The sequence below is a fragment of the Schistocerca gregaria genome, chromosome 3 (genome assembly GCF_023897955.1).
Source record: "Schistocerca gregaria isolate iqSchGreg1 chromosome 3, iqSchGreg1.2, whole genome shotgun sequence".
Taxonomy (NCBI): Eukaryota; Metazoa; Arthropoda; class Insecta; order Orthoptera; family Acrididae; genus Schistocerca; species Schistocerca gregaria.
Window position 1 is genome coordinate 314278628 of NC_064922.1, and position 19868 is coordinate 314298495.

The 19868-nt window shown below is 44.5% G+C and overlaps 53 non-coding genes across 53 annotated transcripts; 34 read left to right on the forward strand and 19 right to left on the reverse strand.

Moving 5' to 3' along the window:
* Positions 1-135: 135 nt before the first annotated feature.
* Trnaa-cgc (transfer RNA alanine (anticodon CGC)) lies at positions 136-207 on the reverse strand. The gene has a single exon. It is a non-coding gene; the product is annotated as a tRNA-Ala (tRNA).
* A 118-nt stretch (positions 208-325) lies between these two features.
* Positions 326-397, forward strand: Trnaw-cca (transfer RNA tryptophan (anticodon CCA)). The gene has a single exon. It is a non-coding gene; the product is annotated as a tRNA-Trp (tRNA).
* Positions 398-714: 317 nt separating this feature from the next.
* On the forward strand, positions 715-786 carry Trnac-gca (transfer RNA cysteine (anticodon GCA)). Its single transcript has one exon. It is a non-coding gene; the product is annotated as a tRNA-Cys (tRNA).
* Positions 787-1068: 282 nt separating this feature from the next.
* On the reverse strand, positions 1069-1140 carry Trnaa-cgc (transfer RNA alanine (anticodon CGC)). The gene has a single exon. It is a non-coding gene; the product is annotated as a tRNA-Ala (tRNA).
* Positions 1141-1258: 118 nt separating this feature from the next.
* On the forward strand, positions 1259-1330 carry Trnaw-cca (transfer RNA tryptophan (anticodon CCA)). Its single transcript has one exon. It is a non-coding gene; the product is annotated as a tRNA-Trp (tRNA).
* A 317-nt stretch (positions 1331-1647) lies between these two features.
* On the forward strand, positions 1648-1719 carry Trnas-gga (transfer RNA serine (anticodon GGA)). Its single transcript has one exon. It is a non-coding gene; the product is annotated as a tRNA-Ser (tRNA).
* A 472-nt stretch (positions 1720-2191) lies between these two features.
* Trnaw-cca (transfer RNA tryptophan (anticodon CCA)) lies at positions 2192-2263 on the forward strand. Its single transcript has one exon. It is a non-coding gene; the product is annotated as a tRNA-Trp (tRNA).
* Positions 2264-2934: 671 nt separating this feature from the next.
* Trnaa-cgc (transfer RNA alanine (anticodon CGC)) lies at positions 2935-3006 on the reverse strand. The gene has a single exon. It is a non-coding gene; the product is annotated as a tRNA-Ala (tRNA).
* A 118-nt stretch (positions 3007-3124) lies between these two features.
* Positions 3125-3196, forward strand: Trnas-cga (transfer RNA serine (anticodon CGA)). Its single transcript has one exon. It is a non-coding gene; the product is annotated as a tRNA-Ser (tRNA).
* Positions 3197-3867: 671 nt separating this feature from the next.
* Trnaa-cgc (transfer RNA alanine (anticodon CGC)) lies at positions 3868-3939 on the reverse strand. The gene has a single exon. It is a non-coding gene; the product is annotated as a tRNA-Ala (tRNA).
* A 118-nt stretch (positions 3940-4057) lies between these two features.
* On the forward strand, positions 4058-4129 carry Trnaw-cca (transfer RNA tryptophan (anticodon CCA)). The gene has a single exon. It is a non-coding gene; the product is annotated as a tRNA-Trp (tRNA).
* A 317-nt stretch (positions 4130-4446) lies between these two features.
* Positions 4447-4518, forward strand: Trnac-gca (transfer RNA cysteine (anticodon GCA)). Its single transcript has one exon. It is a non-coding gene; the product is annotated as a tRNA-Cys (tRNA).
* Positions 4519-4800: 282 nt separating this feature from the next.
* Trnaa-cgc (transfer RNA alanine (anticodon CGC)) lies at positions 4801-4872 on the reverse strand. The gene has a single exon. It is a non-coding gene; the product is annotated as a tRNA-Ala (tRNA).
* Positions 4873-4990: 118 nt separating this feature from the next.
* On the forward strand, positions 4991-5062 carry Trnaw-cca (transfer RNA tryptophan (anticodon CCA)). Its single transcript has one exon. It is a non-coding gene; the product is annotated as a tRNA-Trp (tRNA).
* Positions 5063-5379: 317 nt separating this feature from the next.
* On the forward strand, positions 5380-5451 carry Trnac-gca (transfer RNA cysteine (anticodon GCA)). The gene has a single exon. It is a non-coding gene; the product is annotated as a tRNA-Cys (tRNA).
* Positions 5452-5923: 472 nt separating this feature from the next.
* Positions 5924-5995, forward strand: Trnaw-cca (transfer RNA tryptophan (anticodon CCA)). The gene has a single exon. It is a non-coding gene; the product is annotated as a tRNA-Trp (tRNA).
* Positions 5996-6666: 671 nt separating this feature from the next.
* On the reverse strand, positions 6667-6738 carry Trnaa-cgc (transfer RNA alanine (anticodon CGC)). The gene has a single exon. It is a non-coding gene; the product is annotated as a tRNA-Ala (tRNA).
* A 118-nt stretch (positions 6739-6856) lies between these two features.
* Trnaw-cca (transfer RNA tryptophan (anticodon CCA)) lies at positions 6857-6928 on the forward strand. Its single transcript has one exon. It is a non-coding gene; the product is annotated as a tRNA-Trp (tRNA).
* A 671-nt stretch (positions 6929-7599) lies between these two features.
* Trnaa-cgc (transfer RNA alanine (anticodon CGC)) lies at positions 7600-7671 on the reverse strand. The gene has a single exon. It is a non-coding gene; the product is annotated as a tRNA-Ala (tRNA).
* Positions 7672-7789: 118 nt separating this feature from the next.
* Trnaw-cca (transfer RNA tryptophan (anticodon CCA)) lies at positions 7790-7861 on the forward strand. Its single transcript has one exon. It is a non-coding gene; the product is annotated as a tRNA-Trp (tRNA).
* A 317-nt stretch (positions 7862-8178) lies between these two features.
* Trnac-gca (transfer RNA cysteine (anticodon GCA)) lies at positions 8179-8250 on the forward strand. The gene has a single exon. It is a non-coding gene; the product is annotated as a tRNA-Cys (tRNA).
* Positions 8251-8722: 472 nt separating this feature from the next.
* On the forward strand, positions 8723-8794 carry Trnaw-cca (transfer RNA tryptophan (anticodon CCA)). Its single transcript has one exon. It is a non-coding gene; the product is annotated as a tRNA-Trp (tRNA).
* A 671-nt stretch (positions 8795-9465) lies between these two features.
* Positions 9466-9537, reverse strand: Trnaa-cgc (transfer RNA alanine (anticodon CGC)). Its single transcript has one exon. It is a non-coding gene; the product is annotated as a tRNA-Ala (tRNA).
* A 118-nt stretch (positions 9538-9655) lies between these two features.
* On the forward strand, positions 9656-9727 carry Trnaw-cca (transfer RNA tryptophan (anticodon CCA)). The gene has a single exon. It is a non-coding gene; the product is annotated as a tRNA-Trp (tRNA).
* Positions 9728-10398: 671 nt separating this feature from the next.
* On the reverse strand, positions 10399-10470 carry Trnaa-cgc (transfer RNA alanine (anticodon CGC)). The gene has a single exon. It is a non-coding gene; the product is annotated as a tRNA-Ala (tRNA).
* Positions 10471-10588: 118 nt separating this feature from the next.
* Trnaw-cca (transfer RNA tryptophan (anticodon CCA)) lies at positions 10589-10660 on the forward strand. Its single transcript has one exon. It is a non-coding gene; the product is annotated as a tRNA-Trp (tRNA).
* Positions 10661-10977: 317 nt separating this feature from the next.
* Positions 10978-11049, forward strand: Trnac-gca (transfer RNA cysteine (anticodon GCA)). Its single transcript has one exon. It is a non-coding gene; the product is annotated as a tRNA-Cys (tRNA).
* Positions 11050-11331: 282 nt separating this feature from the next.
* On the reverse strand, positions 11332-11403 carry Trnaa-cgc (transfer RNA alanine (anticodon CGC)). The gene has a single exon. It is a non-coding gene; the product is annotated as a tRNA-Ala (tRNA).
* Positions 11404-11521: 118 nt separating this feature from the next.
* Trnaw-cca (transfer RNA tryptophan (anticodon CCA)) lies at positions 11522-11593 on the forward strand. The gene has a single exon. It is a non-coding gene; the product is annotated as a tRNA-Trp (tRNA).
* Positions 11594-11910: 317 nt separating this feature from the next.
* Positions 11911-11982, forward strand: Trnac-gca (transfer RNA cysteine (anticodon GCA)). The gene has a single exon. It is a non-coding gene; the product is annotated as a tRNA-Cys (tRNA).
* A 282-nt stretch (positions 11983-12264) lies between these two features.
* Positions 12265-12336, reverse strand: Trnaa-cgc (transfer RNA alanine (anticodon CGC)). Its single transcript has one exon. It is a non-coding gene; the product is annotated as a tRNA-Ala (tRNA).
* Positions 12337-12454: 118 nt separating this feature from the next.
* On the forward strand, positions 12455-12526 carry Trnaw-cca (transfer RNA tryptophan (anticodon CCA)). The gene has a single exon. It is a non-coding gene; the product is annotated as a tRNA-Trp (tRNA).
* A 670-nt stretch (positions 12527-13196) lies between these two features.
* Positions 13197-13268, reverse strand: Trnap-cgg (transfer RNA proline (anticodon CGG)). Its single transcript has one exon. It is a non-coding gene; the product is annotated as a tRNA-Pro (tRNA).
* A 118-nt stretch (positions 13269-13386) lies between these two features.
* On the forward strand, positions 13387-13458 carry Trnaw-cca (transfer RNA tryptophan (anticodon CCA)). The gene has a single exon. It is a non-coding gene; the product is annotated as a tRNA-Trp (tRNA).
* Positions 13459-13775: 317 nt separating this feature from the next.
* Positions 13776-13847, forward strand: Trnac-gca (transfer RNA cysteine (anticodon GCA)). The gene has a single exon. It is a non-coding gene; the product is annotated as a tRNA-Cys (tRNA).
* Positions 13848-14129: 282 nt separating this feature from the next.
* Positions 14130-14201, reverse strand: Trnaa-cgc (transfer RNA alanine (anticodon CGC)). Its single transcript has one exon. It is a non-coding gene; the product is annotated as a tRNA-Ala (tRNA).
* A 118-nt stretch (positions 14202-14319) lies between these two features.
* On the forward strand, positions 14320-14391 carry Trnaw-cca (transfer RNA tryptophan (anticodon CCA)). The gene has a single exon. It is a non-coding gene; the product is annotated as a tRNA-Trp (tRNA).
* Positions 14392-14708: 317 nt separating this feature from the next.
* Positions 14709-14780, forward strand: Trnac-gca (transfer RNA cysteine (anticodon GCA)). Its single transcript has one exon. It is a non-coding gene; the product is annotated as a tRNA-Cys (tRNA).
* A 282-nt stretch (positions 14781-15062) lies between these two features.
* On the reverse strand, positions 15063-15134 carry Trnaa-cgc (transfer RNA alanine (anticodon CGC)). Its single transcript has one exon. It is a non-coding gene; the product is annotated as a tRNA-Ala (tRNA).
* Positions 15135-15252: 118 nt separating this feature from the next.
* Positions 15253-15324, forward strand: Trnaw-cca (transfer RNA tryptophan (anticodon CCA)). The gene has a single exon. It is a non-coding gene; the product is annotated as a tRNA-Trp (tRNA).
* A 317-nt stretch (positions 15325-15641) lies between these two features.
* Positions 15642-15713, forward strand: Trnac-gca (transfer RNA cysteine (anticodon GCA)). The gene has a single exon. It is a non-coding gene; the product is annotated as a tRNA-Cys (tRNA).
* Positions 15714-15995: 282 nt separating this feature from the next.
* Trnaa-cgc (transfer RNA alanine (anticodon CGC)) lies at positions 15996-16067 on the reverse strand. Its single transcript has one exon. It is a non-coding gene; the product is annotated as a tRNA-Ala (tRNA).
* Positions 16068-16185: 118 nt separating this feature from the next.
* Positions 16186-16257, forward strand: Trnaw-cca (transfer RNA tryptophan (anticodon CCA)). The gene has a single exon. It is a non-coding gene; the product is annotated as a tRNA-Trp (tRNA).
* A 671-nt stretch (positions 16258-16928) lies between these two features.
* Positions 16929-17000, reverse strand: Trnaa-cgc (transfer RNA alanine (anticodon CGC)). The gene has a single exon. It is a non-coding gene; the product is annotated as a tRNA-Ala (tRNA).
* Positions 17001-17118: 118 nt separating this feature from the next.
* On the forward strand, positions 17119-17190 carry Trnaw-cca (transfer RNA tryptophan (anticodon CCA)). Its single transcript has one exon. It is a non-coding gene; the product is annotated as a tRNA-Trp (tRNA).
* A 317-nt stretch (positions 17191-17507) lies between these two features.
* Trnac-gca (transfer RNA cysteine (anticodon GCA)) lies at positions 17508-17579 on the forward strand. The gene has a single exon. It is a non-coding gene; the product is annotated as a tRNA-Cys (tRNA).
* Positions 17580-17861: 282 nt separating this feature from the next.
* Positions 17862-17933, reverse strand: Trnaa-cgc (transfer RNA alanine (anticodon CGC)). Its single transcript has one exon. It is a non-coding gene; the product is annotated as a tRNA-Ala (tRNA).
* Positions 17934-18051: 118 nt separating this feature from the next.
* On the forward strand, positions 18052-18123 carry Trnaw-cca (transfer RNA tryptophan (anticodon CCA)). Its single transcript has one exon. It is a non-coding gene; the product is annotated as a tRNA-Trp (tRNA).
* A 317-nt stretch (positions 18124-18440) lies between these two features.
* Positions 18441-18512, forward strand: Trnac-gca (transfer RNA cysteine (anticodon GCA)). Its single transcript has one exon. It is a non-coding gene; the product is annotated as a tRNA-Cys (tRNA).
* A 282-nt stretch (positions 18513-18794) lies between these two features.
* On the reverse strand, positions 18795-18866 carry Trnaa-cgc (transfer RNA alanine (anticodon CGC)). The gene has a single exon. It is a non-coding gene; the product is annotated as a tRNA-Ala (tRNA).
* Positions 18867-18984: 118 nt separating this feature from the next.
* Positions 18985-19056, forward strand: Trnaw-cca (transfer RNA tryptophan (anticodon CCA)). Its single transcript has one exon. It is a non-coding gene; the product is annotated as a tRNA-Trp (tRNA).
* Positions 19057-19373: 317 nt separating this feature from the next.
* On the forward strand, positions 19374-19445 carry Trnac-gca (transfer RNA cysteine (anticodon GCA)). The gene has a single exon. It is a non-coding gene; the product is annotated as a tRNA-Cys (tRNA).
* A 282-nt stretch (positions 19446-19727) lies between these two features.
* Trnaa-cgc (transfer RNA alanine (anticodon CGC)) lies at positions 19728-19799 on the reverse strand. Its single transcript has one exon. It is a non-coding gene; the product is annotated as a tRNA-Ala (tRNA).
* Positions 19800-19868: the final 69 nt, after the last annotated feature.

Sequence of the window (19868 nt, forward strand, 5' to 3'; positions counted from 1 at the left end):
AGGTCATCGTCCTCCCGCTATGGCGTCGAACTGTAAGAAATCCACTTGCTTGGGGAAGAATCTTGTACGCTGAATTTGATAGAATATGGTGCTAGGCAAAAGTTTTCATATACTGCTGCACGGAGAAACAAAAATTGGAGGAGCTGGGATTTGAACCCAGGACTTTCTGCATGCGAAGCAGACACTCTACCACTGAGTTACACCCCCGCCAGAGCAAGTACATCTGGGAAGAGTCTCTCGTGGATCCTACTGTCATTATTTCTTAGGTTTGAACGGTACAGTAAGTGTTCGAGGAACCTATTCATGATAAGAGCTTGGCAGCGTCGACTCCGTGGCGCAACGGTAGCGCGTCTGACTCCAGATCAGAAGGTTGCGTGTTCAAATCACGTCGGGGTCACAGTGAAATTTTCGTTTACGGAAGCCATGGGCGAGTATGTCAATTTAATCAGATACCAAACGATTACAGAGAACGGACGAACAGAACCTGCTTGAAAAAAGCTACTAGTGAATTTTCGCATTCTGACATTAAGGTGATGGCGCCGACTCGCACTTTCTCCGGGCGCGAAGTGTCTAATATTTTCGTTATTTATATCGTTTAACGCTAATATATAACTGAGAGATAATGATTACGCAATATTTTGCTCGATTAGACGTCTTTAGCCAGACAGAGTATAATAATTTTCCTTAAGTTATGGGGATAGAAAGTTTGTGAAAGGGGGTATAGCTCAGTCGTAGAGCATTCGACTGCAGATCGAGAGGTCCCCGGTTCAATCCCGGGTGCCCCCTTTATTTTTCAGTATCTTGAAAAAACAAATAACGATTGTCGCATTTAGTTGCAAATACATGTTTGAAATGATTGAGATGCACTCCGCACGCCATACCGAAGGCTTTGGAGCAACATTTCAATGGGGGGATCGCAGGCCAGGGTCTTGCAGGTCATCGTCGTCCCGCTATGGCGTCGAACTGTAAGAAATCCACTTGCTTGGGGAAGAATCTTGTACGCTGAATTTGATAGAATATGGTGCTAGGCAAAAGTTTTCATATACTGCTGCACGGAGAAACAAAAATTGGAGCAGCTGGGATTTGAACCCAGGACTTTCTGCATGCGAAGCAGACACTCTACCACTGAGTTACAACCCCGCCAGAGCAAGTACATCTGGGAAGAGTTTCTCGTGGATCCTACTGTCATTATTTCTTAGGTTTGAACGGTACAGTAAGTGTTCGAGGAACCTATTCATGATAAGAGCTTAGAAGCGTCGACTCCGTGGCACAACGGTAGCGCGTCTGACTCCATATCAGAAGGTTGCGTGTTCAAATCACGTCGGAGTCACAGTGAAATTTTCGTTTACGGAAGCCATGGGCGAGTATGTCAATTTAATCAGATACCAAACGATTACAGAGGACGGACGAACAGAACCTGCTTGAAAAAAGCTACTAGTGAATTTTCGCATTCTGACATTAAGGTGAAGGCGCCGACTCGCACTTTCTCCAGGCGCGAAGTGTCTAATATTTTCGTTATTTATATCGTTTAACGCTAATATATAACTGAGAGTTAATGATTACGCAATATTTTGCTCGATTAGACGTCTTTAGCCAGACAGAGTATAATAATTTTCCTTAAGTTATGGGGATAGAAAGTTTGTGAAAGGGGGTATAGCTCAGTCGTAGAGCATTCGACTGGAGATCGAGAGGTCCCGGGTTCAGTCCCGGGTGCCCCCTTCATTTTTCAGTATCTTGAAAAAACAAATAACGATTGTCGCATTTAGTTGCAAATACATGTTTGAAATGATTGAGATGCACTCCGCACGCCATACCGAAGGCTTTGGAGCAACATTTCAATGGGGGGATCGCAGGCCAGGGTCTTGCAGGTCATCGTCCTCCCGCTATGGCGTCGAACTGTAAGAAATCCACTTGCTTGGGGAAGAATCTTGTACGCTGAATTTGATAGAATATGGTGCTAGGCAAAAGTTTTCATATACTGCTGCACGGAGAAACAAAAATTGGAGGAGCTGGGATTTCTACCCAGGACTTTCTGCATGCGAAGCAGACACTCTACCACTGAGTTACACCCCCGCCAGAGCAAGTACATCTGGGAAGAGTCTCTCGTGGATCCTACTGTCATTATTTATTAGGTTTGAACGGTACAGTAAGTGTTCGAGGAACCTATTCATGATAAGAGCTTAGCAGCGTCGACTCCGTGGCGCAACGGTAGCGCGTCTGACTCCAGATCAGAAGGTTGCGTGTTCAAATCACGTCGGGGTCACAGTGAAATTTTCGTTTACGGAAGCCATGGGCGAGTATGTCAATTTAATCAGATACCAAACGATTACAGAGAACGGACGAACAGAACCTGCTTGAAAAAAGCTACTAGTGAATTTTCGCATTCTGACATTAAGGTGAAGGCGCCGACTCGCACTTTCTCCAGGCGCGAAGTGTCTAATATTTTTGTTATTTATATCGTTTAACGCTAATATATAACTGAGAGATAATGATTACGCAATATTTTGCTCGATTAGACGTCTTTAGCCAGACAGAGTATAATAATTTTCCTTAAGTTATGGGGATAGAAAGTTTGTGAAAGGGGGTATAGCTCAGTCGTAGAGCATTCGACTGCAGATCGAGAGGTCCCCGGTTCAGTCGCGGGTGCCCCCTTCATTTTTCAGTATCTTGAAAAAACAAATAACGATTGTCGCATTTAGTTGCAAATACATGTTTGAAATGATTGAGATGCACTTCGCACGCCATACCGAAGGCTTTGGAGCAACATTTCAATGGGGGGATCGCAGGCCAGGGTCTTGCAGGTCATCGTCCTCCCGCTAAGGCGTCGAACTGTAAGAAATCCACTTGCTTGGGGAAGAATCTTGTACGCTGAATTTGATAGAATATGGTGCTAGGCAAAAGTTTTCATATACTGCTGCACGGAGAAACAAAAATTGGAGGAGCTGGGATTTGTACCCAGGACTTTCTGCATGCGAAGCAGACACTCTACCACTGAGTTACACCCCCGCCAGAGCAAGTACATCTGGGAAGAGTCTCTCGTGGATCCTACTGTCATTATTTATTAGGTTTGAACGGTACAGTAAGTGTTCGAGGAACCTATTCATGATAAGAGCTTAGCAGCGTCGACTCCGTGGCGCAACGCTAGCGCGTCTGACTCGAGATCAGAAGGTTGCGTGTTCAAATCACGTCGGGGTCACAGTGAAATTTTCGTTTACGGAAGCCATGGGCGAGTATGTCAATTTAATCAGATACCAAACGATTACAGAGAACGGACGAACAGAACCTGCTTGAAAAAAGCTACTAGTGAATTTTCGCATTCTGACATTAAGGTGAAGGCGCCGACTCGCACTTTCTCCAGGCGCGAAGTGTCTAATATTTTTGTTATTTATATCGTTTAACGCTAATATATAACTGAGAGATAATGATTACGCAATATTTTGCTCGATTAGACGTCTTTAGCCAGACAGAGTATAATAATTTTCCTTAAGTTATGGGGATAGAAAGTTTGTGAAAGGGGATATAGCTCAGTCGTAGAGCATTCGACTGCATATCGAGAGGTCCCCGGTTCAGTCCCGGGTGCCCCCTACATTTTTCAGTATCTTGAAAAAACAAATAACGATTGTCGCATTTAGTTGCAAATACATGTTTGAAATGATTGAGATGCACTTCGCACGCCATACCGAAGGCTTTGGAGCAACATTTCAATGGGGGGATCGCAGGCCAGGGTCTTGCAGGTCATCGTCCTCCCGCTAAGGCGTCGAACTGTAAGAAATCCACTTGCTTGGGGAAGTATCTTGTACGCTGAATTTGATAGAATATGGTGCTAGGCAAAAGTTTTCATATACTGCTGCACGGAGAAACAAAAATTGGAGGAGCTGGGATTTGAACCCAGGACTTTCTGCATGCGAAGCAGACACTCTACCACTGAGTTACACCCCCGCCAGAGCAAGTACATCTGGGAAGAGTCTCTCGTGGATCCTACTGTCATTATTTCTTAGGTTTGAACGGTACAGTAAGTGTTCGAGGAACCTATACATGATAAGAGCTTAGCAGCGTCGACTCCGTGGCGCAACGGTAGCGCGTCTGACTCCAGATCAGGAGGTTGCGTTTTCAAATCACGTCGGGGTCACAGTGAAATTTTCGTTTACGGAAGCCATGGGCGAGTATGTCAATTTAATCAGATACCAAACGATTACAGAGAACGGACGAACAGAACCTGCTTGAAAAAAGCTACTAGTGAATTTTCGCATTCTGACATTAAGGTGAAGGCGCCGACTCGCACTTTCTCCAGGCGCGAAGTGTCTAATATTTTTGTTATTTATATCGTTTAACGCTAATATATAACTGAGAGATAATGATTACGCAATATTTTGCTCGATTAGACGTCTTTAGCCAGACAGAGTATAATAATTTTCCTTAAGTTATGGGGATAGAAAGTTTGTGAAAGGGGGTATAGCTCAGTCGTAGAGCATTCGACTGCATATCGAGAGGTCCCCGGTTCAATCCAGGGTGCCCCCTTCATTTTTCAGTATCTTGAAAAAACAAATAACGATTGTCGCATTTAGTTGCAAATACATGTTTGAAATGATTGAGATGCACTCCGCACGCCATACCGAAGGCTTTGGAGCAACATTTCAATGGGGGGATCGCAGGCCAGGGTCTTGCAGGTCATCGTCCTCCCGCTATGGCGTCGAACTGTAAGAAATCCACTTGCTTGGGGAAGAATCTTGTACGCTGAATTTGATAGAATATGGTGCTAGGCAAAAGTTTTCATATACTGCTGCACGGAGAAACAAAAATTGGAGGAGCTGGGATTTGAACCCAGGACTTTCTGCATGCGAAGCAGACACTCTACCACTGAGTTACACCCCCGCCAGAGCAAGTACATCTGGGAAGAGTCTCTCGTGGATCCTACTGTCATTATTTCTTAGGTTTGAACGGTACAGTAAGTGTTCGAGGAACCTATTCATGATAAGAGCTTAGAAGCGTCGACTCCGTGGCACAACGGTAGCGCGTCTGACTCCATATCAGAAGGTTGCGTGTTCAAATCACGTCGGGGTCACAGTGAAATTTTCGTTTACGGAAGCCATGGGCGAGTATGTCAATTTAATCAGATACCAAACGATTACAGAGGACGGACGAACAGAACCTGCTTGAAAAAAGCTACTAGTGAATTTTCGCATTCTGACATTAAGGTGAAGGCGCCGACTCGCACTTTCTCCAGGCGCGAAGTGTCTAATATTTTCGTTATTTATATCGTTTAACGCTAATATATAACTGAGAGATAATGATTACGCAATATTTTGCTCGATTAGACGTCTTTAGCCAGACAGAGTATAATAATTTTCCTTAAGTTATGGGGATAGAATGTTTGTGAAAGGGGGTATAGCTCAGTCGTAGAGCATTCGACTGCAGATCGAGAGGTCCCCGGTTCAGTCCCGGGTGCCCCCTTCATTTTTCAGTATCTTGAAAAAACAAATAACGATTGTCGCATTTAGTTGCAAATACATGTTTGAAATGATTGAGATGCACTCCGCACGCCATACCGAAGGCTTTGGAGCAACATTTCAATGGGGGGATCGCAGGCCAGGGTCTTGCAGGTCATCGTCCTCCCGCTATGGCGTCGAACTGTAAGAAATCCACTTGCTTGGGGAAGAATCTTGTACGCTGAATTTGATAGAATATGGTGCTAGGCAAAAGTTTTCATATACTGCTGCACGGAGAAACAAAAATTGGAGGAGCTGGGATTTCTACCCAGGACTTTCTGCATGCGAAGCAGACACTCTACCACTGAGTTACACCCCCGCCAGAGCAAGTACATCTGGGAAGAGTCTCTCGTGGATCCTACTGTCATTATTTATTAGGTTTGAACGGTACAGTAAGTGTTCGAGGAACCTATTCATGATAAGAGCTTAGCAGCGTCGACTCCGTGGCGCAACGGTAGCGCGTCTGACTCCAGATCAGAAGGTTGCGTGTTCAAATCACGTCGGGGTCACAGTGAAATTTTCGTTTACGGAAGCCATGGGCGAGTATGTCAATTTAATCAGATACCAAACGATTACAGAGAACGGACGAACAGAACCTGCTTGAAAAAAGCTACTAGTGAATTTTCGCATTCTGACATTAAGGTGAAGGCGCCGACTCGCACTTTCTCCAGGCGCGAAGTGTCTAATATTTTTGTTATTTATATCGTTTAACGCTAATATATAACTGAGAGATAATGATTACGCAATATTTTGCTCGATTAGACGTCTTTAGCCAGACAGAGTATAATAATTTTCCTTAAGTTATGGGGATAGAAAGTTTGTGAAAGGGGGTATAGCTCAGTCGTAGAGCATTCGACTGCAGATCGAGAGGTCCCCGGTTCAGTCGCGGGTGCCCCCTTCATTTTTCAGTATCTTGAAAAAACAAATAACGATTGTCGCATTTAGTTGCAAATACATGTTTGAAATGATTGAGATGCACTTCGCACGCCATACCGAAGGCTTTGGAGCAACATTTCAATGGGGGGATCGCAGGCCAGGGTCTTGCAGGTCATCGTCCTCCCGCTAAGGCGTCGAACTGTAAGAAATCCACTTGCTTGGGGAAGAATCTTGTACGCTGAATTTGATAGAATATGGTGCTAGGCAAAAGTTTTCATATACTGCTGCACGGAGAAACAAAAATTGGAGGAGCTGGGATTTGTACCCAGGACTTTCTGCATGCGAAGCAGACACTCTACCACTGAGTTACACCCCCGCCAGAGCAAGTACATCTGGGAAGAGTCTCTCGTGGATCCTACTGTCATTATTTATTAGGTTTGAACGGTACAGTAAGTGTTCGAGGAACCTATTCATGATAAGAGCTTAGCAGCGTCGACTCCGTGGCGCAACGCTAGCGCGTCTGACTCCAGATCAGAAGGTTGCGTGTTCAAATCACGTCGGGGTCACAGTGAAATTTTCGTTTACGGAAGCCATGGGCGAGTATGTCAATTTAATCAGATACCAAACGATTACAGAGAACGGACGAACAGAACCTGCTTGAAAAAAGCTACTAGTGAATTTTCGCATTCTGACATTAAGGTGAAGGCGCCGACTCGCACTTTCTCCAGGCGCGAAGTGTCTAATATTTTTGTTATTTATATCGTTTAACGCTAATATATAACTGAGAGATAATGATTACGCAATATTTTGCTCGATTAGACGTCTTTAGCCAGACAGAGTATAATAATTTTCCTTAAGTTATGGGGATAGAAAGTTTGTGAAAGGGGATATAGCTCAGTCGTAGAGCATTCGACTGCATATCGAGAGGTCCCCGGTTCAGTCCCGGGTGCCCCCTACATTTTTCAGTATCTTGAAAAAACAAATAACGATTGTCGCATTTAGTTGCAAATACATGTTTGAAATGATTGAGATGCACTTCGCACGCCATACCGAAGGCTTTGGAGCAACATTTCAATGGGGGGATCGCAGGCCAGGGTCTTGCAGGTCATCGTCCTCCCGCTAAGGCGTCGAACTGTAAGAAATCCACTTGCTTGGGGAAGTATCTTGTACGCTGAATTTGATAGAATATGGTGCTAGGCAAAAGTTTTCATATACTGCTGCACGGAGAAACAAAAATTGGAGGAGCTGGGATTTGAACCCAGGACTTTCTGCATGCGAAGCAGACACTCTACCACTGAGTTACACCCCCGCCAGAGCAAGTACATCTGGGAAGAGTCTCTCGTGGATCCTACTGTCATTATTTCTTAGGTTTGAACGGTACAGTAAGTGTTCGAGGAACCTATACATGATAAGAGCTTAGCAGCGTCGACTCCGTGGCGCAACGGTAGCGCGTCTGACTCCAGATCAGAAGGTTGCGTTTTCAAATCACGTCGGGGTCACAGTGAAATTTTCGTTTACGGAAGCCATGGGCGAGTATGTCAATTTAATCAGATACCAAACGATTACAGAGGACGGACGAACAGAACCTGCTTGAAAAAAGCTACTAGTGAATTTTCGCATTCTGACATTAAGGTGAAGGCGCCGACTCGCACTTTCTCCAGGCGCGAAGTGTCTAATATTTTCGTTATTTATATCGTTTAACGCTAATATATAACTGAGAGATAATGATTACGCAATATTTTGCTCGATTAGACGTCTTTAGCCAGACAGAGTATAATAATTTTCCTTAAGTTATGGGGATAGAATGTTTGTGAAAGGGGGTATAGCTCAGTCGTAGAGCATTCGACTGCAGATCGAGAGGTCCCCGGTTCAGTCCCGGGTGCCCCCTTCATTTTTCAGTATCTTGAAAAAACAAATAACGATTGTCGCATTTAGTTGCAAATACATGTTTGAAATGATTGAGATGCACTCCGCACGCCATACCGAAGGCTTTGGAGCAACATTTCAATGGGGGGATCGCAGGCCAGGGTCTTGCAGGTCATCGTCCTCCCGCTATGGCGTCGAACTGTAAGAAATCCACTTGCTTGGGGAAGAATCTTGTACGCTGAATTTGATAGAATATGGTGCTAGGCAAAAGTTTTCATATACTGCTGCACGGAGAAACAAAAATTGGAGGAGCTGGGATTTCTACCCAGGACTTTCTGCATGCGAAGCAGACACTCTACCACTGAGTTACACCCCCGCCAGAGCAAGTACATCTGGGAAGAGTCTCTCGTGGATCCTACTGTCATTATTTATTAGGTTTGAACGGTACAGTAAGTGTTCGAGGAACCTATTCATGATAAGAGCTTAGCAGCGTCGACTCCGTGGCGCAACGGTAGCGCGTCTGACTCCAGATCAGAAGGTTGCGTGTTCAAATCACGTCGGGGTCACAGTGAAATTTTCGTTTACGGAAGCCATGGGCGAGTATGTCAATTTAATCAGATACCAAACGATTACAGAGAACGGACGAACAGAACCTGCTTGAAAAAAGCTACTAGTGAATTTTCGCATTCTGACATTAAGGTGAAGGCGCCGACTCGCACTTTCTCCAGGCGCGAAGTGTCTAATATTTTTGTTATTTATATCGTTTAACGCTAATATATAACTGAGAGATAATGATTACGCAATATTTTGCTCGATTAGACGTCTTTAGCCAGACAGAGTATAATAATTTTCCTTAAGTTATGGGGATAGAAAGTTTGTGAAAGGGGGTATAGCTCAGTCGTAGAGCATTCGACTGCAGATCGAGAGGTCCCCGGTTCAGTCGCGGGTGCCCCCTTCATTTTTCAGTATCTTGAAAAAACAAATAACGATTGTCGCATTTAGTTGCAAATACATGTTTGAAATGATTGAGATGCACTTCGCACGCCATACCGAAGGCTTTGGAGCAACATTTCAATGGGGGGATCGCAGGCCAGGGTCTTGCAGGTCATCGTCCTCCCGCTAAGGCGTCGAACTGTAAGAAATCCACTTGCTTGGGGAAGAATCTTGTACGCTGAATTTGATAGAATATGGTGCTAGGCAAAAGTTTTCATATACTGCTGCACGGAGAAACAAAAATTGGAGGAGCTGGGATTTGTACCCAGGACTTTCTGCATGCGAAGCAGACACTCTACCACTGAGTTACACCCCCGCCAGAGCAAGTACATCTGGGAAGAGTCTCTCGTGGATCCTACTGTCATTATTTATTAGGTTTGAACGGTACAGTAAGTGTTCGAGGAACCTATTCATGATAAGAGCTTAGCAGCGTCGACTCCGTGGCGCAACGCTAGCGCGTCTGACTCCAGATCAGAAGGTTGCGTGTTCAAATCACGTCGGGGTCACAGTGAAATTTTCGTTTACGGAAGCCATGGGCGAGTATGTCAATTTAATCAGATACCAAACGATTACAGAGAACGGACGAACAGAACCTGCTTGAAAAAAGCTACTAGTGAATTTTCGCATTCTGACATTAAGGTGAAGGCGCCGACTCGCACTTTCTCCAGGCGCGAAGTGTCTAATATTTTTGTTATTTATATCGTTTAACGCTAATATATAACTGAGAGATAATGATTACGCAATATTTTGCTCGATTAGACGTCTTTAGCCAGACAGAGTATAATAATTTTCCTTAAGTTATGGGGATAGAAAGTTTGTGAAAGGGGATATAGCTCAGTCGTAGAGCATTCGACTGCATATCGAGAGGTCCCCGGTTCAGTCCCGGGTGCCCCCTACATTTTTCAGTATCTTGAAAAAACAAATAACGATTGTCGCATTTAGTTGCAAATACATGTTTGAAATGATTGAGATGCACTTCGCACGCCATACCGAAGGCTTTGGAGCAACATTTCAATGGGGGGATCGCAGGCCAGGGTCTTGCAGGTCATCGTCCTCCCGCTAAGGCGTCGAACTGTAAGAAATCCACTTGCTTGGGGAAGTATCTTGTACGCTGAATTTGATAGAATATGGTGCTAGGCAAAAGTTTTCATATACTGCTGCACGGAGAAACAAAAATTGGAGGAGCTGGGATTTGAACCCAGGACTTTCTGCATGCGAAGCAGACACTCTACCACTGAGTTACACCCCCGCCAGAGCAAGTACATCTGGGAAGAGTCTCTCGTGGATCCTACTGTCATTATTTCTTAGGTTTGAACGGTACAGTAAGTGTTCGAGGAACCTATACATGATAAGAGCTTAGCAGCGTCGACTCCGTGGCGCAACGGTAGCGCGTCTGACTCCAGATCAGAAGGTTGCGTTTTCAAATCACGTCGGGGTCACAGTGAAATTTTCGTTTACGGAAGCCATGGGCGAGTATGTCAATTTAATCAGATACCAAACGATTACAGAGAACGGACGAACAGAACCTGCTTGAAAAAAGCTACTAGTGAATTTTCGCATTCTGACATTAAGGTGAAGGCGCCGACTCGCACTTTCTCCAGGCGCGAAGTGTCTAATATTTTTGTTATTTATATCGTTTAACGCTAATATATAACTGAGAGATAATGATTACGCAATATTTTGCTCGATTAGACGTCTTTAGCCAGACAGAGTATAATAATTTTCCTTAAGTTATGGGGATAGAAAGTTTGTGAAAGGGGGTATAGCTCAGTCGTAGAGCATTCGACTGCATATCGAGAGGTCCCCGGTTCAATCCAGGGTGCCCCCTTCATTTTTCAGTATCTTGAAAAAACAAATAACGATTGTCGCATTTAGTTGCAAATACATGTTTGAAATGATTGAGATGCACTCCGCACGCCATACCGAAGGCTTTGGAGCAACATTTCAATGGGGGGATCGCAGGCCAGGGTCTTGCAGGTCATCGTCCTCCCGCTATGGCGTCGAACTGTAAGAAATCCACTTGCTTGGGGAAGAATCTTGTACGCTGAATTTGATAGAATATGGTGCTAGGCAAAAGTTTTCATATACTGCTGCACGGAGAAACAAAAATTGGAGGAGCTGGGATTTGAACCCAGGACTTTCTGCATGCGAAGCAGACACTCTACCACTGAGTTACACCCCCGCCAGAGCAAGTACATCTGGGAAGAGTCTCTCGTGGATCCTACTGTCATTATTTCTTAGGTTTGAACGGTACAGTAAGTGTTCGAGGAACCTATTCATGATAAGAGCTTAGAAGCGTCGACTCCGTGGCACAACGGTAGCGCGTCTGACTCCAGATCAGAAGGTTGCGTGTTCAAATCACGTCGGGGTCACAGTGAAATTTTCGTTTACGGAAGCCATGGGCGAGTATGTCAATTTAATCAGATACCAAACGATTACAGAGGACGGACGAACAGAACCTGCTTGAAAAAAGCTACTAGTGAATTTTCGCATTCTGACATTAAGGTGAAGGCGCCGACTCGCACTTTCTCCAGGCGCGAAGTGTCTAATATTTTCGTTATTTATATCGTTTAACGCTAATATATAACTGAGAGATAATGATTACGCAATATTTTGCTCGATTAGACGTCTTTAGCCAGACAGAGTATAATAATTTTCCTTAAGTTATGGGGATAGAATGTTTGTGAAAGGGGGTATAGCTCAGTCGTAGAGCATTCGACTGCAGATCGAGAGGTCCCCGGTTCAGTCCCGGGTGCACCCTTCATTTTTCAGTACCTTAAAAAAACAAATAACTATTGTCGCATTTAGTTGCAAATACATGTTTGAAATGATTGAGATGCACTTCGCACGCCATACCGAAGGCTTTGGAGCAACATTTCAATGGGGGGATCGCAGGCCAGGGTCTTGCAGGTCATCGTCCTCCCGCTATGGCGTCGAACTGTAAGAAATCCACTTGCTTGGGGAAGAATCTTGTACGCTGAATTTGATAGAATATGGTGCTAGGCAAAAGTTTTCATATACTGCTGCACGGAGAAACAAAAATTGGAGGAGCTGGGATTTGAACACAGGACTTTCTGCATGCGAAGCAGACACTCTACCACTGAGTTACACCCCCGCCAGAGGAAGTACATCTGGGAAGAGTTTCTCGTGGATCCTACTGTCATTATTTCTTAGGTTTGAACGGTACAGTAAGTGTTCGAGGAACCTATTCATGATAAGAGCTTAGAAGCGTCGACTCCGTGGCACAACGGTAGCGCGTCTGACTCCATATCAGAAGGTTGCGTGTTCAAATCACGTCGGGGTCACAGTGAAATTTTCGTTTACGGAAGCCATGGGCGAGTATGTCAATTTAATCAGATACCAAACGATTACAGAGAACGGACGAACAGAACCTGCTTCAAAAAAGCTACTAGTGAATTTTCGCATTCTGACATTAAGGTGATGGCGCCGACTCGCACTTTCTCCGGGCGCGAAGTGTCTAATATTTTCGTTATTTATATCGTTTAACCCTAATATATAACTGAGAGATAATGATTACGCAATATTTGCTCGATTAGACGTCTTTAGCCAGACAGAGTATAATAATTTTCCTTAAGTTATGGGGAAAGAAAGTTTGTGAAAGGGGGTATAGCTCAGTCGTAGAGCATTCGACTGCAGATCGAGAGGTCCCCGGTTCAGTCGCGGGTGCCCCCTTCATTTTTCAGTATCTTGAAAAAACAAATAACGATTGTCGCATTTAGTTGCAAATACATGTTTGAAATGATTGAGATGCACTTCGCACGCCATACCGAAGGCTTTGGAGCAACATTTCAATGGGGGGATCGCAGGCCAGGGTCTTGCAGGTCATCGTCCTCCCGCTATGGCGTCGAACTGTAAGAAATCCACTTGCTTGGGGAAGAATCTTGTACGCTGAATTTGATAGAATATGGTGCTAGGCAAAAGTTTTCATATACTGCTGCACGGAGAAACAAAAATTGGAGGAGCTGGGATTTGAACCCAGGACTTTCTGCATCCGAAGCAGACACTCTACCACTGAGTTACACCCCCGCCAGAGCAAGTACATCTGGGAAGAGTTTCTCGTGGATCCTACTGTCATTATTTCTTAGGTTTGAACGGTACAGTAAGTGTTCGAGGAACCTATTCATGATAAGAGCTTAGAAGCGTCGACTCCGTGGCACAACGGTAGCGCGTCTGACTCCAGATCAGAAGGTTGCGTGTTCAAATCACGTCGGGGTCACAGTGAAATTTTCGTTTACGGAAGCCATGGGCGAGTATGTCAATTTAATCAGATACCAAACGATTACAGAGAACGGACGAACAGAACCTGCTTGAAAAAATCTACTAGTGAATTTTCGCATTCTGACTTTAAGGTGATGGCGCCGACTCGCACTTTCTCCAGGCGCAAAGTGTCTAATATATTCGTTACTTATATCGTTTAACGCTAATATATAACTGAGAGATAATGATTACGCAATATTTTGCTCGATTAGACGTCTTTAGCCAGACAGAGTATAATAATTTTCCTTAAGTTATGGGGATAGAAAGTTTGTGAAAGGGGGTATAGCTCAGTCGTAGAGCATTCGACTGCAGATCGAGAGGTCCCCGGTTCAGTCCCGGGTGCCCCCTTCATTTTTCAGTATCTTGAAAAAACAAATAACGATTGTCGCATTTAGTTGCAAATACATGTTTGAAATGATTGAGATGCACTTCGCACGCCATACCGAAGGCTTTGGAGCAACATTTCAATGGGGGGATCGCAGGCCAGGGTCTTGCAGGTCATCGTCCTCCCGCTATGGCGTCGAACTGTAAGAAATCCACTTGCTTGGGGAAGAATCTTGTACGCTGAATTTGATAGAATATGGTGCTAGGCAAAAGTTTTCATATACTGCTGCACGGAGAAACAAAAATTGGAGGAGCTGGGATTTGAACCCAGGACTTTCTGCATGCGAAGCAGACACTCTACCACTGAGTTACACCCCCGCCAGAGCAAGTACATCTGGGAAGAGTCTCTCGTGGATCCTACTGTCATTATTTCTTAGGTTTGAACGGTACAGTAAGTGTTCGAGGAACCTATTCATGATAAGAGCTTAGCAGCGTCGATTCCGTGGCGCAACGGTAGCGCGTCTGACTCCAGATCAGAAGGTTGCGTGTTCAAATCACGTCGGGGTCACAGTGAAATTTTCGTTTACGGAAGCCATGGGCGAGTATGTCAATTTAATCAGATACCAAACGATTACAGAGAACGGACGAACAGAACCTGCTTGAAAAAAGCTACTAGTGAATTTTCGCAATCTGACATTAAGGTGAAGGCGCCGACTCGCACTTCCTCCAGGCGCGAAGTGTCTAATATTTTTGTTATTTATATCGTTTAACGCTAATATATAACTGAGAGATAATGATTACGCAATATTTTGCTCGATTAGACGTCTTTAGCCAGACAGAGTATAATAATTTTCCTTAAGTTATGGGGATAGAAAGTTTGTGAAAGGGGGTATAGCTCAGTCGTAGAGCATTCGACTGCATATTGAGAGGTCCCCGGTTCAATCCCGGGTGCCCCCTTCATTTTTCAGTATCTTGAAAAAACAAATAACGATTGTCGCATTTAGTTGCAAATACATGTTTGAAATGATTGAGATGCACTCCGCACGCCATACCGAAGGCTTTGGAGCAACATTTCAATGGGGGGATCGCAGGCCAGGGTCTTGCAGGTCATCGTCCTCCCGCTATGGCGTCGAACTGTAAGAAATCCATTTGCTTGGGGAAGAATCTTGTACGCTGAATTTGATAGAATATGGTGCTACGCAAAAGTTTTCATATACTGCTGCACGGAGAAACAAAAATTGGAGGAGCTTGGATTTGAACCCAGGACTTTCTGCATGCGAAGCAGACACTCTACCACTGAGTTACACCCCCGCCCGAGCAAATACATCTGGGAAGAGTCTCTCGTGGATCCTACTGTCATTATTTCTTAGGTTTGAACGGTACAGTAAGTGTTCGAGGAACCTATTCATGATAAGAGCTTAGCAGCGTCGACTCCGTGGCGCAACGGTAGCGCGTCTGACTCCAGATCAGAAGGTTGCGTGTTCAAATCACGTCGGGGTCACAGTGAAATTTTCGTTTACGGAAGCCATGGGCGAGTATGTCAATTTAATCAGATACCAAACGATTACAGAGAACGGACGAACAGAACCTGCTTGAAAAAAGCTACTAGTGAATTTTCGCATTCTGACATTAAGGTGAAGGCGCCGACTCGCACTTTCTCCAGGCGCGAAGTGTCTAATATTTTTGTTATTTATATCGTTTAACGCTAATATATAACTGAGAGATAATGATTACGCAATATTTTGCTCGATTAGACGTCTTTAGCCAGACAGAGTATAATAATTTTCCTTAAGTTATGGGGATAGAAAGTTTGTGAAAGGGGGTATAGCTCAGTCGTAGAGCATTCGACTGCAGATCGAGAGGTCCCCGGTTCAATCCCGGGTGCCCCCTTCATTTTTCAGTATCTTGAAAAAACAAATAACGATTGTCGCATTTAGTTGCAAATACATGTTTGAAATGATTGAGATGCACTCCGCACGCCATACCGAAGGCTTTGGAGCAACATTTCAATGGGGGGATCGCAGGCCAGGGTCTTGCAGGTCATCGTCCTCCCGCTATGGCGTCGAACTGTAAGAAATCCACTTGCTTGGGGAAGAATCTTGTACGCTGAATTTGATAGAATATGGTGCTAGGCAAAAGTTTTCATATACTGCTGCACGGAGAAACAAAAATTGGAGGAGCTGGGATTTGAACCCAGGACTTTCTGCATGCGAAGCAGACACTCTACCACTGAGTTACACCCCCGCCAGAGCAAGTACATCTGGGAAGAGTTTCTCGTGGATCCTACTGTCATTATTTCTTAGGTTTGAACGGTACAGTAAGTGTTCGAGGAACCTATTCATGATAAGAGCTTAGCAGCGTCGACTCCGTGGCGCAACGGTAGCGCGTCTGACTCCAGATCAGAAGGTTGCGTGTTCAAATCACGTCGGGGTCACAGTGAAATTTTCGTTTACGGCAGCCATGGGCGAGTATGTCAATTTAATCAGATACCAAACGATTACAGAGGACGGACGAACAGAACCTGCTTGAAAAAAGCTACTAGTGAATTTTCGCATTCTGACATTAAGGTGAAGGCGCCGACTCGCACTTTCTCCAGGCGCGAAGTGTCTAATATTTTCGTTATTTATATCGTTTAACGCTAATATATAACTGAGAGATAATGATTACGCAATATTTTGCTCGATTAGACGTCTTTAGCCAGACAGAGTATAATAATTTTCCTTAAGTTATGGGGATAGAAAGTTTGTGAAAGGGGGTGTAGCTCAGTCGTAGAGCATTCGACTGCAGATCGAGAGGTCCCCGGTTCAGTCCCGGGTGCCCACTTCATTTTTCAGTATCTTGAAAAAACAAATAACGATTGTCGCATTTAGTTGCAAATACATGTTTGAAATGATTGAGATGCACTTCGCACGCCATACCGAAGGCTTTGGAGCAACATTTCAATGGGGGGATCGCAGGCCAGGGTCTTGCAGGTCATCGTCCTCCCGCTATGGCGTCGAACTGTAAGAAATCCACTTGCTTGGGGAAGAATCTTGTACACTGAATTTGATAGAATATGGTGCTAGGCAAAAGTTTTCATATACTGCTGCACGGAGAAACAAAAATTGGAGGAGCTGGGATTTGAACCCAGGACTTTCTGCATGCGAAGCAGACACTCTACCACTGAGTTACACCCCCGCCAGAGCAAGTACATCTGGGAAGAGTCTCTCGTGGATCCTACTGTCATTATTTCTTAGGTTTGAACGGTACAGTAAGTGTTCGAGGAACCTATTCGTGATAAGAGTTTAGCAGCGTCGACTCCGTGGCGCAACGGTAGCGCGTCTGATTCCAGATCAGAAGGTTGCGTGTTCAAATCACGTCGGGGTCACAGTGAAATTTTCGTTTACGGAAGCCATGGGCGAGTATGTCAATTTAATCAGATACCAAACGATTACAGAGAACGGACGAACAGAACCTGCTTGAAAAAAGCTACTAGTGAATTTTCGCATTCTGACATTAAGGTGAAGGCGCCGACTCGCACTTTCTCCAGGCGCGAAGTGTCTAATATTTTTGTTATTTATATCGTTTAACGCTAATATATAACTGAGAGATAATGATTACGCAATATTTTGCTCGATTAGACGTCTTTAGCCAGACAGAGTATAATAATTTTCCTTAAGTTATGGGGATAGAAAGTTTGTGAAAGGGGGTATAGCTCAGTCGTAGAGCATTCGACTGCATATCGAGAGGTCCCCGGTTCAATCCCGGGTGCCCCCTTCATTTTTCAGTATCTTGAAAAAACAAATAACGATTGTCGCATTTAGTTGCAAATACATTTTTGAAATGATTGAGATGCACTTCGCACGCCATACCGAAGGCTTTGGAGCAACATTTCAATGGGGGGATCGCAGGCCAGGGTCTTGCAGGTCATCGTCCTCCCGCTATGGCGTCGAACTGTAAGAAATCCACTTGCTTGGGGAAGAATCTTGTACGCTGAATTTGATAGAATATGGTGCTAGGCAAAAGTTTTCATATACTGCTGCACGGAGAAACAAAAATTGGAGGAGCTGCGATTTGAACCCAGGACTTTCTGCATGCGAAGCAGACACTCTGCCACTGAGTTACACCCCCGCCAGAGCAAGTACATCTGGGAAGAGTCTCTCGTGGATCCTACTGTCATTATTTCTTAGGTTTGAACGGTACAGTAAGTGTTCGAGGAACCTATTCATGATAAGAGCTTAGCAGCGTCGACTACGTGGCGCAACGGTAGCGCGTCTGACTCCAGATCAGAAGGTTGCGTGTTCAAATCACGTCGGGGTCACAGTGAAATTTTCGTTTACGGAAGCCATGGGCGAGTATGTCAATTTAATGAGATACCAAACGATTACAGAGGACGGACGAACAGAACCTGCTTGAAAAAAGCTACTAGTGAATTTTCGCATTCTGACATTAAGGTGAAGGCGCCGACTCGCACTTTCTCCAGGCGCGAAGTGTCTAATATTTTCGTTATTTATATCGTTTAACGCTAATATATAACTGAGAGATAATGATTAGGCAATATTTTGCTCGATTAGACGTCTTTAGCCAGACAGAGTATAATAATTTTCCTTAAGTTATGGGGATAGAAAGTTTGTGAAAGGGGGTATAGCTCAGTCGTAGAGCATTCGACTGCAGATCGAGAGGTCCCCGGTTCAGTCCCGGGTGCCCCCTTCATTTTTCAGTATCTTGAAAAAACAAATAACGATTGTCGCATTTAGTTGCAAATACATGTTTGAAATGATTGAGATGCACTTCGCACGCCATACCGAAGGCTTTGGAGCAACATTTCAATGGGGGGATCGCAGGCCAGGGTCTTGCAGGTCATCGTCCTCCCGCTATGGCGTCGAACTGTAAGAAATCCATTTGCTTGGGGATGAATCTTGTACACTGAATTTGATAGAATATGGTGCTAGGCAAAAGTTTTCATATACTGCTGCACGGAGAAAAAAAATTTGGAGGAGTTGGGATTTGAACCCAGGACTTTCTGCATGCGAAGCAGACACTCTACCACTGAGTTACACCCCCGCCAGAGCAAGTACATCTGGGAAGAGTCTCTCGTGGATCCTACTGTCATTATTTCTTAGGTTTGAGCGGTACAGTAAGTGTTCCAGGAACCTATTCATGATAAGAGCTTAGCAGCGTCGACTCCGTGGCGCAACGGTAGCGCGTCTGACTCCAGATCAGAAGGTTGCGTGTTCAAATCACGTCGGGGTCACAGTGAAATTTTCGTTTACGGAAGCCATGGGCGAGTATGTCATTTTAATCAGATACCAAACGATTACAGAGAACGGACGAACAGAACCTGCTTGAAAAAAGCTACTAGTGAATTTTCGCATTCTGACATTAAGGTGAAGGCGCCGACTCGCACTTTCTCCAGGCGCGAAGTGTCTAATATTTTTGTTATTTATATCGTTTAACGCTAATATATAACTGAGAGATAATGATTACACAATATTTTGCTCGATTAGACGTCTTTAGCCAGACAGAGTATAATAATTTTCCTTAAGTTATGGGGATAGAAAGTTTGTGAAAGGGGGTATAGCTCAGTCGTAGAGCATTCGACTGCATATCGAGAGGTCCCCGGTTCAATCCCGGGTGCCCCCTTCATTTTTCAGTATCTTGAAAAAACAAATAATGATTGTCGCATTTAGTTGCAAATACATGTTTGAAATGATTGAGATGCACTTCGCACGCCATACCGAAGGCTTTGGAGCAACATTTCAATGGGGGGATCGCAGGCAAGGGTCTTGCAGGTCATCGTCCTCCCGCTATGGCGTCGAACTGTAAGAAATCCACTTGCTTGGGGAAGAATCTTGTACGCTGAATTTGATAGAATATGGTGCTAGGCAAAAGTTTTCATATACTGCTGCACGGAGAAAAAAAATTTGGAGGAGTTGGGATTTGAACCCACGACTTTCTGCATGCGAAGCAGACACTCTACCACTGAGTTACACCCCCGCCAGAGCAAGTACATCTGGGAAGAGTCTCTCGTGGATCCTACTGTCATTATTTCTTAGGTTTGAACGG